The sequence below is a fragment of the Anomaloglossus baeobatrachus genome, chromosome 3, assembly GCF_048569485.1.
Source record: "Anomaloglossus baeobatrachus isolate aAnoBae1 chromosome 3, aAnoBae1.hap1, whole genome shotgun sequence".
In the NCBI taxonomy this organism is placed as follows: Eukaryota; Metazoa; Chordata; class Amphibia; order Anura; family Aromobatidae; genus Anomaloglossus; species Anomaloglossus baeobatrachus.
Genome location: NC_134355.1, coordinates 578628189 through 578644197, shown reverse-complemented (window position 1 = coordinate 578644197; position 16009 = coordinate 578628189).

Genomic DNA, 16009 nt, shown 5'->3' with positions numbered 1-16009 from the left:
TGCACATAAGATAAAGGCAGTGCAGAACCCTGCAACAGCCTGGTATAGCCAGGGCATCACATTCCCTCTTGGTTAAACAAGCTCTTTCCGAGCGTCAGGGCACCCAGAGTTTTTATTCAACTACAAAAGATAAAAGAAGAACATGTTAAGCATACATCCATCCCTCGCAGGGGAGGCACATTTCTTAAACGTTGCAAATTTAGAGTTCATCTTATTAAGTTACGATGGAACGCTACCGGTTATGTTAGTAGCGAAGGCTCAACCTGCTCCATTGCAGCCTCTCCCTGCGACAGTCCAGTCCCAACGTCCAGGATCCCAATAACTCGCCACCCAAACAACCTGAACCCCACTGGTTCCTAATTGGTTCCGTGACAGGGTTAATGTCCCGGCTTTAAAAAGGACAAATCTGGTGGGCACAGGAGGTGCAACTTATTTACAATGAGCACAAGTCCGTGTTGGCCGCATCCAGTCCCGCAGCCATGGTCCATATTTAAATTTTTAAAGTGATTGGAAAAGCATGAAAATCATCAAAAATCAACAGTTGCATATAAAATCAACATTCCTCATATAAACTCTATCATTAGCATGGAAAACATTCAATATTAACTTTACTTTATACTGTATACTATTTACACTAGTTTAGAGTAGCCGGGTTCTGCTACCATTCCTCATCTCTGAATCTATGTGGAGGCTGACCAAAGTTAATGCGAGTGGACCTCCTCAGCTCCTGGCTTTCCTCTAGCCCTTGTACTGTGGTGTCTGCTACTACAGGTTAGCCACTACTGTTGCTAGTGTGACGCCCTAGCAAAATCAGGTAGTCACACACATAGGCCCCCGCATAACACCTTCCCTCACAGGGTGGCACACAGCCAACCTGAAACCCTAGTCATCCCCCCCAAGGATAGACAGGCACACCAGTGGGCGGGACCAGGCGGATGGAGAATGCCCACCTAGGGGTCTGGAGAGCCCGGGGCGGGAAAAGCAGTAGTTCAAGTCTAGAGCTCAAGTTGAGTGGAGTGGAGGAGGTGAAGCTCGAGAGCAGAGGCGCCGGGGTTGGAGCCCTGGTGCATTGGCTAAGTGGCAGACGGTGGTCCGTGTCTAGCAGGAGATGGGAAGATGGCAGCCGGAGATCCGAGGTGGACCGAGGCAGGGTTGGAGCCCGCCGGTACCGACACCGGAGAACCGACCCAGAAACCGTGCACAGAGGGGGTACTTGGACCCTGAAGCCAGGACCAGAACCAACAGCCTAGCTAATTAACCAATTGAGGCCAGGATTATAAGTCCTGTCCCAACGCAAGTCCCAAAAGCAGAGAACAACCCACAGAGAGGGATAGGGCATCCGCCAGGGCCCAGTAGATCCCACGGGTCAGCGTCAGTGGGCAAGGCTCCCAACAATAGTAACGGGAGCGGACTCCCGCGTTCCACAATGGGAAAGTCCACCACATCACAACACAGTGCAGAGGAAAGTGACACAGACCATCAGCTCGGGTGGGGGACCAGAGTACACCCAGCCGTGGCGGCCAGCCACCAGCACCTTGGTTAATCACTGGACTTGTCTGATTTCTTTAACCGTGAGAAAAGCTGAGACTCCCTGGTCTGACCAGGCGCGCCGGCCCCTGCCATCACCGTCCCCTGCACCAAGTCACCGGGTCCCGGGGCAACCATCCCTACCCACAGAGGGGTTAACAACCAGCTGCCATCCCATCGCCCCAGGTGTCCCACAGCAGTAGCGATGGTGCCATACTTCACCACACACCATGGGTGGCGTCACAGACTGACTACGGCAAGCCCCGTACACATACGTCCCCTTTTCATTCGGAGTGTCAGCGTGACCCCCGAGTCTGGAGAATCCCTCGAGCCACACTGCGGGTCCGAATCCGAGCAGCTCAACTGCTACTGACATGGGGGCGGTAAACCTCGAAACCTTGGCATCAGGAACAGGATTCTTACCCATCCACTTACCTGGTGGAAGTGTGACACCCTGGCCTAGCCAGGTACTCACAGAAGAGTGCATCCTCCTTGGTAATTCCAAGCACACCGCCACATGGTGCATATGAGCAGCCATCCTTCCCCCCCCAGGGTAGGAAGTGAAGAGATCAGGAGGGGAGATGTCGAGTCAGTTGTAGGAGAGAGGCAGAGCAGTGAGGAGTCTGGAGAGAAAGAAAAGGAGCAAACTGTGTGCTGAAGGAGTCTGCAGAGAAAGGAGCAGAGCGGTCAGGGGTTGGAGCCCCTGGAACAAGTCAGGCATTAGGAGGGGACCTGAAGTGGACTGGGGCAGGGTAGTGGCCCGCCGGCATCGTGAACGGGAACTCGGACTAGTGCAGGGGAGTAGACTCCCCGTTCCAACCAGAGAAGTTAAGCAGACTAAGGAGGGGCCCCTGCTCATTGCATTGTGTGTGGAACCCGGACACTACTCGCCCACAGCTCCCGGACACCAGCAGTTTGGATTACAAAAGGACTCTGTGTTTACTGACCCTCCACATCAATACAGCCTCATCCAGCACCACGACTACCAACTGTAAGTTCCCTACTTCCTGCCTCCTAAAGACTGCTCCCTGGAACCCCTCACAATACACTGGGCCAAGGGGCATTCATCCCTACCCACGGAGGGGTTAACATCCAGCTGCCATCCTATCGCCCCCGGGTGTCCCACAACAGCAGCGGTGGTGCCATACCTCACCACACACCGTGGGTGGCGTCACAGACAATCTCCCTTGTAAATATCCCCCCTTCACTTGTGGGCAGCGGACCGCTGCTCGAGCCCGGGTCCGGTTCCCACTCAAGCCACAGTAAAGCCCCGGATCTGAGCATCCCCGAGTAGCCCCTTAGCTACGGTCTGGCCCCTGCCCACAACAGAAGTGTGCCTTGTTCTGGACTGTCAGCGGTACGCCGTTGCAAAAATTTTGAAAAGCCGCCATTTTGCCGCCATTTTTAGACGTGAAAAAGGACAACCCCGAGAAAGGGCGCAAAATTGAAGCCCCACCCCCTGGGAACACAGCCGGAAGGAAGACCCTGAGGCCGAAAACGAAACTAAAAAGCGGAGCGAAGAGAGTGCTCGCAAAAGACCAAGGGGGTGGGCAGTTAAGCTGCGGCAAGTGACCCAAAGAGACAAAGGGCAGGGATGCCAGGACTCTGCCATCTTCAGTTCCTGGACACCACCTCGAGAGGATGTCTGACCGGCCCGGCAACCCGAAAATGGAAGAATCTGCTCCCGGGACTGCCAACTGGGTGGAAGCCCAGACAGAATGGATGTGCTGTAGGATCCAGGCCCAGGCCAACTTTCTGCTGAAAAGATGGACGGCCGAGATGAGGGAGCTGGCTGCAGCCGTTCGGGCCCGCGAAGTGGAGATAGCCTCGGAAGAGCGGGTAAGGGACCCACGCCCCTATGTCCCACTGGGACCAGCCCACCAGGCTGAGGAGCACGGTCTGTCCCCATCCGCCACGTCGCCTCCCTCGCTGCCCGTACCTGTAGCTGGCGCCTCACTCGGTCTGCTGCCACATGCAATGGCAGCTGTACCCGTTCCATCTGCCTGCGAGGACCCAGCCACGGAGTCCTCGAGCCAGGAGCACACCACCACCCCGGCACCCAAACCAAAGCCCGGAAGACATCACCTCCGGCACCGAGCCCGGCCGCACCAGAGATGACATCACCTCCGGTCCCGGAGAAGGCAGTGCACTTGATGATGTCGGCCCCGGCAATCCGCCCGGCTGCAAGAGAGGCGGATTGCAAAGATGCCGACCGCTCCCCAGTACCCGATCCCGGCTGAGGCGCAGCCAGGATGCACCTGCAGGGCGTTAGATCAGGCTGCGGATCAGCGGAGCCCTCCACTTCACGTGAGGCCGGTGGTAGCCGGCAGCGAGAGCATCCAGATAGTCCAAGCCCCTGAGCAGGAGCAGGTGGGGCACGGAACCAGTGCCCTGTACTGGGAGCGGCATCGGCAGCAGCTGAAGACCGAGATTAAGGCCTGGGAGAAGTGGAAGGCAGAAATGTTGAGCCGTACATACCGGGAGAAAGACAATCTCTGGCAGGCAACTTTCTGGGTGCGGGGCCCGACGCACCAAGGACAGGTCCGGCATTTCAACCCCCAGAAGGGATGGGGCTTCATCTACGAGGCGGGCATGGATGCCGAGATTTTTGTGTTCCGGAGGGACGTAGCTCCACACCTGCCCACAGGACACCCGGATCGAGACCTGGAGCCTGGAGAGCTGGTCTCGTACGCCCGGCATTGCAGAGAGAGGGGATGGTTTGCACTAAATGTCCGAAAACGGGTGAATGTTGAGGGGAAGTTGTGCCCCTACCCCCCTTCACCATCTCCAGCAACAGAGGATGAGTAGGTAGCAAGTTCCCGGCTACCCCAGTTATGTGTCCCCGTTGGGACCGTTCTATAGTTTTCCAAATTCTACAGTTTCTTAAAAATGGACCACGGCCGTGAACTGGCAGGCCAACCCAAGAACAATTGGGTTTTGTAAATAATTCCCAACCACCTTTATGTGACACCGACCCGATCTCCGGAGAGGTCAATTGGAGGAAGGGCCTGCGGTGGAGTCGGCCGAGGCCCGTCACCATTGCAATCGGTGATTACCTTCAAGACCGTGGGGACCTGTAGCATGGAATGCCGGGTAAGGAACTTTTTACCCGGCCCGTGTGGGCGCTACCTGGACCCGTTCCTGGACTTGGGCAAAGGGGTGTCACCTGTCTTAGTGGTGGCACCAGGGAACAGGTTGTTTGGGTGGCGGGGGCGAGCAGAAGGTGGCCCGGTCCGTTAAGTTATGCAACGTTTAAGATCTGTGCCTCCCGTAAGGGAAGAAATTGTACAAATGTTATTATACTTGTTATCCCTGTTTTTATCTTTCAGTTCCAGTTAAAATAAGCGTTGGTGGTCGGACAGCCCGCGGACGATCTGTATTAAACCAAGGAAAAATGTGACACCCTGGCAAAACCAGGTAGTCAGACACATAGGCCTCCGCATAACACCTTCCCTTACAGGCTTACACACAGCTGACCTGAAACCCTAGTCACCCCCCCAGGAAAAGACAGGCACACCAGTGGGCGGGACCAGATGGATGGTTTGGGAATCCCACCTAGGGGTCTGGAGAGCCCGGGACGGGAAAAGCAGTAGTTCAAGTCTAGAGCTCAAGTTGAGTGGAGTGGAGGAGGTGAAGCTCGAGAGCAGAGGCGCCGGGGTTGGAGCCCTGGTGCATTGGCTAGGTGGCAGACGGTGGTCTGTGTCTAGCAGGAGATGGAAAGACAGCAGCCGGAGATCTGAGGTGGACCGGGGCAGGGTTGGAGCCCGCCGGTACCGACACAGGAGAACTGACCCGGAAACCGTGCACAGAGGGGGTACTTGGACCCTGAAGCCAGGACCAGAACCAACAGCCTAGCTAATTAACCAATTGAGGCCAGGATTATAAGTCCTGTCCCAACCAAAGTCCCAAAAGCAGACAACCACCCACAGAGAGGGATAGGGCATCCGCCGGGGCCCGGTAGATCCTACGGGTCAGCGTCAGCGGGCACGGCTCCCAACAATTGTACCGGGAGTGGGCTCCCGCGTTCCACACCGGGAAGTCCACTACATCACAACACAGTGCAGAGGAAAGTGACACAGACCACCAGCTCGGGTGGGGGACCAGAGTACACCCGGCCGCGACGACCGGCCACCAGCACCTTGGTTAATCACTGGACTTGTCTGATTTCTTTAACTGTGAGTAAACTGAGAATCCCTGATCTGACCAGGCGCGCCGGCCCCTACCATCACCGTCCCCTGCACAAAGTGACCGGGTCCCGGGGCAACCATCCCTACCCACGGAGGGGTTAACAACCAGCTGCCATCCCATCACCCCAGGTGTCCCACAGCAGCAGCGGTGGTGCATATTTCACCACACACCGTGGCTGACGTCACAGACTGACTACGGCAAGCCCCGTACAAATACGTCCCCTTTTCATTCGGAGTGTCCGCGTGACCCCCGGGTCCGGAGAATCCCTCGAGCCACACTGCAGGTCCGGATCTGAGCAGCCCGGCTGCTACTGACGTGGGGGCGGTACACTAGATGTTAATTGTGGTTGTCTACGTGTCCGTGGTGCAAGTATGGGTATCTCTCTAGGTGCAGGTGTAGGTTCAATGTTTTCAGGCCTCTTTTTTTCTGGTTCCTCTGCTGGTTGCGGGAATGTGAGTACAGGCACAATCACTGCTCCATTGTGCATAAGCCAATCTTCCGGAAAACACCTAGAATGGTGTAGATCATCCTCTTCTTTCTCTCAATCACTTGAGGCTGAGGCTCGTTTTCATTCTGGATTTTTAAGGGTTCTTGGCTCTTTTTCAGATGGTCAGGGGAAATTTCAGCTGTGGTTTTCCCTTGGTCTTTGCTGACAAGACAGGTCTTCTGGTTGTTGAAATTGGAAGGTTGGACTACATAGGGCTCTTTTTCCCACTTGTCATCCAACTTGTGTAGTTTTCTCTTTCTTTTCAGTACTAGTTCACTTTGCGAGCAAGGAGTAGCTTTGGCTTGCTTGTTGAAGCTTCTTTCTTGCTTCTCTCTACTTTGGTCCAGGTTTTCCTCAACGTACTCCTGAATCTGCCTGTATTGGGCTCTACGCTTGGTATCCCAATCTACATTTGGGGAATAAACTTCAGGCATTTAAACCTCCATTTCCAAGTCCACTGGGAGTCTCCCAGGTCTGGCTTTCATCAGGTAAGCGGGTGTACACTTGGTGGAGCTCACAGGAATATTATTGTACATGTCAACAAGATCTGGCAATTTTTCAGGCCACTGGTTCCGCTCCTCAAGTGGTAGAGTCTTCAACAGGTTGATGACTAGATGGTTTATCTTCTCACACATCCTATTTGTTTGGGCATGGTACGGTGTAGTACGTATCTTCCTACATCCGTAAAGGCTATAGAATTCCTTGAAGATTTCAGCTTCAAACGCGGGACCTTGGTCTGTGAGGACTTTGTCTGGGTACCCATGTGGCCTACAGAAGTGTGCTTGGAAGGCCTTCGCTGCTGTGCTGGCAGTTAGATCTTTGACAGGTACCACTAAAAGGAATCTTGAATAGTTGTCTACGATGGTGAGTGTGTAGGTGTATCCATTGCTGCTTGGCGTGAGCTTGACGTGGTCTAAACCCTGCTTTACACAGTATGATCTATCGTGAAATTTCACGATCGATCGTACCCACCCCCGTCGTTTGTGCGTCACGGGCAATTGGTTGCCCGTGGCGCACAAAATCGGTAACCCCTGTCACACGCACTTACCTGCTGTGCGACATCGCTGTGGGCGGTGAACATCCTCTTCCTGAAGGGGGAGGGACGTTCGGCGTCACAGCGACATCACACAGCGGCCAGCCAATAGAAGCGGAGGGGCGTAGACGAGCGGGACGTAAACATCCCGCCCACCTCCTTCCTTCCGCATAGCCGGCGGGTGCTGCGGGATGGAGGTAAGCTGTGTTCATCGTTCCTGGGGTGTCACACGGAGTGGCGTGTGCTACCCCGGGAACGATGAGCAACCGGCGCCATTTTAATTAAACGAGATTATGAAACCGAGCAACGAGTACACGACTCACGATTTGTGAGCGATACTGCGTCGCTCGGAGGTGTAACACAGCTTAACGTCGCAAGCGATGCCGAATGTGCGTCACAAAAACCGTGACCCCCGACGATCTATCGCACGATAGATCGTCTCATGTAAAGCACCCTTAAGGCAACGAGTTTTAGAGGCGGGTTAGTGACTATTGGTTGTAATGGTGCTCGCTGACTGGTGCTATCTTTCCTCCATAGTGTACACAGGACACATTTTCAGCACCATGCTTCTATGGTGTCTCTCATTCCAGTCCAATAAAAGCAACTTCTCAGCAACATTTCTAACTTCTTCCAACCAAAATGCCCAGCTCTATCATGATAGGCCTCCAAGACCACTGGTGCATATGCTGTGGGCATCACTATCTGGCATATTCTCTCATGAGTTTTTGTATTGATAAGACTTCTGCACAACTTGCCTCTGTGGAGAGATAGTTGACTTCTTTCCGTCCACAACTTCTTGGCTTCTTCTGGGGCATCTGGCTCAAGGTGTGAATCAGCCTGGGATATCAATGCTTTTATCGATCTGATTGCAGGGTCATTATCTTGGGCTTCTTGCCAACCATGGTTGGGCAACGGGTTAAAGCAGCCTCTTGCTGATCACTATGAAATCAAGATATTGCTTTATCAGTAGGGCGATGGAAAGCAGGTAGCTCAATCTCCTCCAGGTCATCTTCATCTCTCCCATCATCACACAAATGGGGCATCCTGGACAATGCATCAGCGTTAGCGTTCATGCGACTAGCTCTATACCTTATAGTGAAATCATAATTTGCCAGTCGTGCTACCCACCGCTGCTCCAAAGCTCCAAGCTTCACCGTGTCCAGGTGTGTCAACGGGTTGTTGTCTGTACATGGTGAATTTTGCAGAAGTCAGGTAATGTTTAAACCTTTCTGTCATAGCCCAAACGACGAAGTTTCCTGCTGGCGTATGCAATGACCTTCTCCTTGCCATCCTTTTACCTGGGATAGAACAGCTCCCAGTCCCACGTTACTGGCATCACTATACAGCACGAATGTGAGGCCGTAGTCAGAATATGCCAGAATCTCATCCCCTGTCAAAGCTGACTTCATCCATCTGAAGGAATTTTCTTGTTCCTCACCCCATGTGAATCGAGGGCCAGAAGTCTTGCTGTGCTTTGTTTGACCGACTAGGAGATCCTGCAAGGGGACTGCCATCTTGGTATAGCCTTTCACAAACCTCCGGTAGTACCCCATCAATCCTAGGAATTGGCGTAGCTCTCTGATGTTCTGAGGCCTGGGACAGTTCTGAATAGCCGTGATTTTCTCGGGGTCCGGATCCACACCTTCAGCACTCACTACATGACCCAGATATTGGACTTTGGGCTTCAGCAGGTGACATTTAGATGGTTTTAGTTTCATACCGTACCTGGAGAGGGCTTCAAACACTTCCACCAGATGTCCCAGATGCTCCTCATAGGTCTTGGAATACACAATCAGGTCAACCAGATACAGCAGGACCGTTTCAAAGTTGCAGTGGCCCAAGCAGCATTCCATGAGTCTTTTGAAACGTACCAGGTGCATTGTACAGCCCGAATGGCATGCTGTTGAATTCACACAGTCCCAACGGGGTGGCAAAGGCAGTTTTCTCACGGTCCTCCTCAGCAACTGACACTTGCCAGTAACCACTAGTGAGATCAAGGTTAGAGAAGTAATTTGCAGATTTTAATACAGCCAATGACTCTTCAATTCTTGGCAATGGGTAGGCATCCTTATGTGTGATGTTGTTAATTTGCCTTTAGTCTATGCACATCCTCATAGTGCCTTTTTCCTTCCTCACTAGGACCACCGGGGCTGCCCAGGGGCTGCAACTATCAAGGATGACCCCAGCGTCTTTCATGCTTTTCAGCATGTCCTTAACGCACTGGTAATGAGCAGGTGGTATGGGCCTATACCTTTCCTTTATAGGTTGGTGAGTGCCTGTGGGTATGTGATGCTGCACCCCTTTCACCCTCCCAAAGTCTAATGTGTGTTTGCTAAACACTTGTTCATACTCCTGAACCACCCTGTAGACCCCTTGTTTTTGATGTAGCGGACTGGAGTCAGTGCCTATGTGTAGCTCTTCACACCATTGCTTTTGCTGACTCTGGGAGCTGTCTGTTGCTGACTGGTCTGGTGTGACTGGGAACTTTACTGTCTGGATGGAATTTTCACTCACAGTGTACTGTGACGCCCTGGCAAAACCAGGTAGTCACACAGATAGGCCTCTGCATAACACCTTCCCACACAGGGTTACATTCAGCTGACCTGAAATCCTAGCTACCCCCCCTTTGGGTAGTACAGACACACCAGTGGGCCGGACCAGGCAGATGAGAAACACCCACCTAGGGGTCTGGAGAACCCGGGGGCGGGAAAGCAGTCAGTTTTAGAGTTTAGAGTGAAGTGTAGAGTTGGGAGTTTGGAGTTTGGAGGTGCTAGTTGACAGGCGTCGGGGTTGTAGCCCTATATGTAGAATAGAATCTGGCTCACATATGGGTTAGGTGCCTCCGAGAAATAAGTCAAATATACAAAGAGTCAGCTCGGGCACTCAGAAAACATGAAAAATTAGAAAATGTTGATGCTTTTTAATGCCAATTTTATTCATGCAAAGGTCTGTATTATTATGACGTTTCGGCCATACAATTTTGGCCTTTATCAAATAAATGATCACTGAAAGAACAAAAGAAAATATATACCATAGTAAATACATAATGTTACTCTCACATACATGTACAATCAATTTTTACATAGTGCATGGGACAGAAATTTGGCAAATGTTTTAACAAAGAACAAATCATAAAAAAATATAAATAAAAACCTTAATACACGTTTGGTGTGAATAATCAATGGTCTATAGGTTGAGAGACTCTAGTGCTTATTAGACCCAAGTACAGAGTTGTTACAATGTAAAAACTACATACCACAGGAAACGTATATGAGGCTAGACTGGTGAAATTGAGTTCACATGTGTTGGCCAATGGTACATTAGTAATCAACCTGAAGTAAAGAACAGACTCGTCTAAGAAAATGACATATATTTCATGTATATGTGTAGATAGAGGACCGGTAGGTGAAATGTAAAATGTGAGACAGAGGGTATATAGGCTAAAAAAATTTTTTTGATAGATTTACCTTTGCTATTGTCTATATGATATACCTCTTGAAGACCCAACGTTCATTAGAGTGCTGTGGCGTATGGCCCACTAAATGGCATAGGATACAAGGAAAGCAGCAAAAATTAGATTATGACATCCATCAAGTGGAAGGGGAGAGGGCCGGGGCACCCCGCAAACATATCTAGTTCTTGTAACCTCATATTAGGTTAACATATAAGGTAAGAAGAGTAATATATACATATGATGTTACCTTAACTATTATCTATGGAATAGATCTCCCATGGGGCTCATGTTCAATAAATTGCTGTGGTGTAGGACCCACCAAGTTGCTTTAAATATAAAGAAAACAGAATGAGAAACGTGGAGGGGATGAGACACACAGCCTTTGTCACTCACCACAATATGTGTCAAGATCAATATTATATAGTATGAAAATGTGACTCCAAGTCCTTGGAACTAGAATGTACAGAGACTGTGCATCAATATACCCACAGGCTAAGTTCAGTCAGTCATCATGTAAATATACTGGAGGATGCCACCAACCTTATTAAACTGTCAAGGACTCCTTAGGGTATGAAAGCCCTGTGTCTACAGCCCCCCTGTGAAGATCTATAAGATTATCATAATCAGTTACTGTATTACATTAACCCTTCCAAAAGGGGTATAAGTAAATCCCTGTTGGTTACCTGGGTACGCAAGATGCAGTGGTGATTCCGTGGGGATGAAGGCTGTATGTGGGGTAAAGCCCGTGGTGGCCGGAGGTGCCGGTGCGTGTACGCCGGTTGTAGCCCTGGCGTACTGGCTAGGTGGCAGACAGTGGCCAGTGTCAGCAGGAGATGGGAAGACGGCTGCCGGAGACCCGAGGTGGACCGGGTTCAGGGTTGTAGCTCGCCGATACCGACACGGGAGAACTGACCCAGAAACCATGCACACAAGGGGGTACTTGGACCCTGAAGCCAGGACTGAAACCAACGGCCTAGCTAATTAACCAATTCAGGGCAGGATTATAGGTCCTGTCCCAAACTAAGTCCCGAAAAGAGACAACCACCCACCGAGAGGGATAGGGCATCCGCCAGGGCCCGGTAGATCTCAAGGGTCAGCGTCAGCAGGAAAGGCTCCCAACCAAAGGACCCGGAGCGGAACCCCCTGTTTCACACCGGCAGGTCCAACACACAACACAAAGCATGCAGAGGAGAGAGACATTGACTTCTAGCCCGGGTGTGGGATCAGATACACCCGTCTGCGGCCGGCCACCAACAACATAGCTTACCAAAAGGACTTTGTGTTTATTGACTCCACACATCAGTGCAACCTCATCCAGCACCAGGACAACCGAACTGTAAGTTTACTGGTCCCTGCAACCCTGCACAACACTGGGCCCCAGGGCATCCATCCCTACCCACAGAGGGGTTAATATCCAGCTGCCATCCCATCATCCCCGGGTACCCTATAACATTAGCGGTGGTGCCGCATCTCACCACACACCGTGGGTGGCGTCACAGACTAATTACAGCAAATCACGTACAAATACGTCCCCTTTTATTCGAAGTGTCTGCGCGACCCCCGGGTCCGGTAGAGTCCCTCGAGCCACACCGCGGATCCGGATCCGAGCAGCACCGGCTGCTGGCATGGTGTCTCTCATTCCAGTCCAATAAAAGCAACTTCTCAGCAACATTTCTTACTTCTTCCAACCAAAATGCCCAGCTCTATCATGATAGGCCTCCAAGACCACTGGTGCATATGCTGTGGGCATCACTATCTGGCATATTCTCTCATGAGTTTTTGGATTGATAAGACTTCTGCACAACTTGCCTCTGTGGAGAGATAGTTGACTTCTTTCCGTCCACAACTTCTTGGCTTCTTCTGGGGCATCTGGCTCAAGGTGTGAATCAGCCTGGGATATCAATGCTTTTATCGATCTGATTGCAGGGTCATTATCTTGGGCTTCTTGCCAACCATGGTTGGGCAACGGGTTAAAGGCAGCCTCTTGCTGATCACTATGAAATCAAGATATTGCTTTATCAGTAGGGCGATGGAAATCAGGTAGCTCAATCTCCTCCAGGTCATCTTCATCTCTCCCATCATCACACAAATGGGGCATCCTGGACAATGCATCAGCGTTAGCGTTCATGCGACTAGCTCTATACCTTATAGTGAAATCATAATTTGCCAGTCGTGCTACCCACCGCTGCTCCAAAGCTCCAAGCTTCGCCGTGTCCAGGTGTGTCAACGGGTTGTTGTCTGTACATGGTGAATTTTGCAGAAGTCAGGTAATGTTTAAACCTCTCTGTCATAGCCCAAACGACGAAGTTTCCTGCTGGCGTATGCAATGACCTTCTCCTTGCCATCCTTTACCTGGGATAGAACAGCTCCCAGTCCCACGTTACTGGCATCACTATACAGCACGAATGTGAGGCCGTAGTCAGAATATGCCAGAATCTCATCCCCTGTCAAAGCTGACTTCATCCATCTGAAGGAATTTTCTTGTTCCTCACCCCATGTGAATCGAGGGCCAGAAGTCTTGCTGTGCTTTGTTTGACCGACTAGGAGATCCTGCAAGGGGACTGCCATCTTGGTATAGCCTTTCACAAACCTCCGGTAGTACCCCATCAATCCTAGGAATTGGCGTAGCTCTCTGATGTTCTGAGGCCTGGGACAGTTCTGAATAGCCGTGATTTTCTCGGGGTCCGGATCCACACCTTCAGCACTCACTACATGACCCAGATATTGGACTTTGGGCTTCAGCAGGTGACATTTAGATGGTTTTAGTTTCATACCGTACCTGGAGAGGGCTTCAAACACTTCCACCAGATGTCCCAGATGCTCCTCATAGGTCTTGGAATACACAATCAGGTCAGCCAGATACAGCAGGACCGTTTCAAAGTTGCAGTGGCCCAAGCAGCATTCCATGAGTCTTTTGAAACGTACCAGGTGCATTGTACAGCCCGAATGGCATGCTGTTGAATTCACACAGTCCCAACGGGGTGGCAAAGGCAGTTTTCTCACGGTCCTCCTCAGCAACTGACACTTGCCAGTAACCACTAGTGAGATCAAGGTTAGAGAAGTAATTTGCAGATTTTAATGCAGCCAATGACTCTTCAATTCTTGGCAATGGGTAGGCATCCTTATGTGTGATGTTGTTAATTTGCCTTTAGTCTATGCACATCCTCATAGTGCCTTTTTCCTTCCTCACTAGGACCACCGGGGCTGCCCAGGGGCTGCAACTATCAAGGATGACCCCAGCGTCTTTCATGCTTTTCAGCATGTCCTTAACGCACTGATAATGAGCAGGTGGTATGGGCCTATACCTTTCCTTTATAGGTTGGTGAGTGCCTGTGGGTATGTGATGCTGCACCCCTTTCACCCTCCCAAAGTCTAATGGGTGTTTGCTAAACACTTGTTCATACTCCTGAACCACCCTGTAGACCCCTTGTTTTTGATGTAGCGGAGTGGAGTCAGTGCCTATGTGTAGCTCTTCACACCATTGCTTTTGCTAACTCTGGGAGCTGCCTGTTGCTGACTGGTCTGGTGTGACTGGGAACTTTACTGTCTGGATGGAATTTTCACTCACAGTGTACTGTGACGCCCTGGCAAAACCAGGTAGTCACACAGATAGGCCTCTGCATAACACCTTCCCACACAGGGTTACATTCAGCTGACCTGAAATCCTAACTACCCCCCCTTTGGGTAGTACAGACACACCAGTGGGCCGGACCAGGCAGATGAGAAACACCCACCTAGGGGTCTGGAGAACCCGGGGGCGGGAAAGCAGTCAGTTTTAGAGTTTAGAGTGGAGTGTAGAGTTGGGAGTTTGGAGTTTGGAGGTGCTAGTTGACAGGCGTCGGGGTTGTAGCTCTGGCGTACTGGCTAGGTGGCAGACAGTGGCCAGTGTCAGCAGGAGATGGGAAGACGGCTGCCGGAGATCCGAGGTGGACCGGATTCAGGGTTGTAGCCCGCCGATACTGACTCGCCCACCCCAGGGCTATGGGACACCCGGTGCCGGGCCGGACTAGTCCGGTGGTAGTCAGTGGTGGCTGGGCCCGGCTCCGTGGCCCTGGTGGGTGTCAGTAGAATATGTGGCTAGGTGACTAACGTTTGTGTTCGTGACGCCACCTGTGGTATGCGGCTACTAAGCCGCCGCTGCTGTATGAGGCAAAGGTGGCAGCAAAGGTGGTACTACTCCCCACAGGTGGAGCAATGCCCCGGGGCACAGTTGGTGCTTGTGAGTGTCTATGCAGCAGAAATAACAGAGGCGACTTCAAGGGTACAGTTTCAAGTTCTTTACTCACAATTCTTGTCACAGTCTTGCAGGGACCCTTGGACTGCTGGGACCACTGTCAGGGACCTCCGCCGTTTCTGGGTGATTCAGAGAGTAAAAGCCGGTACCCTTCCCTTAAGTGTCTCTATCTTCTGCTGTCTTCCTTAGCCTTGCCTTGGTAGATTGAACCTGGCTTGGCCTCCACAACAGCCTCCAGGCTGGGGAGTCACCTGTCGGCTGATTATCCCTTTTCTGGGGGTACTGCTGTGGGCTGTGGCCCGGGGAGTTTACAACATTCCCTGGGCCTCGGTTTTTACTGTTTGGAGATGATTTTGCACTCCTCCGGTTTCTAGGGACCATCCCCTGTTGCAGCTTGATCCCTCCACCGATGTTCTTGTGGAGCAGGCCACTGCAGCTCTACAACTACCCGTGGTACCTCTAGGACTACCCGTGGCCCTGGGACCCTTTCTGTTCTCTGCGTGGTGTCACCTGGACCCTCTGAGCCCCAGGATCTTCACCAGGAAGCGTCTCTTTCTTTCCTTTCAGCTCCTGACTGACTTGGAGCTTTCTTTCCGTTACTTCTTCTCCTCCTTGCCTGCCTCCAGCAGGCCTCCTCCTCCTTCCCCACTTTCTCTCGTTCTCCTTCTTCAACTACATGCTGGCTCCTCACTCTCTCACTCCCTGAGGTAGACTGCTCCTAACTTGACCTTACTTCCTCTATCTGCTCCCAGATGGCTCCTCCCACCTCCCCAGTTGCCCTCTTCTACCCTATAGGAGCAGGGATGGGTCTTACGACCCCTCCCAGCATGCAGCATGGGAGGGTTGTCTGCCACTTTCCCTGGTCCCAGTGTGTTCCTAGCAATGGGTGTAGTGTGGATTTACCAGGGGACCGGAGTTCACTCTCTTCCTCTCCCAGAATGGGGCATCACACCGCTGGATGGGGTGCAATGACCTGTGGCAATGGAAGCCTCAGGGGCGCCACACTCCCCCAAAGCAAATCCCAGCACGTCCTCGGGCTGAAAAACAACAGAAAATTGTGGAGAAACTGCAAAAACATTTTTGTTA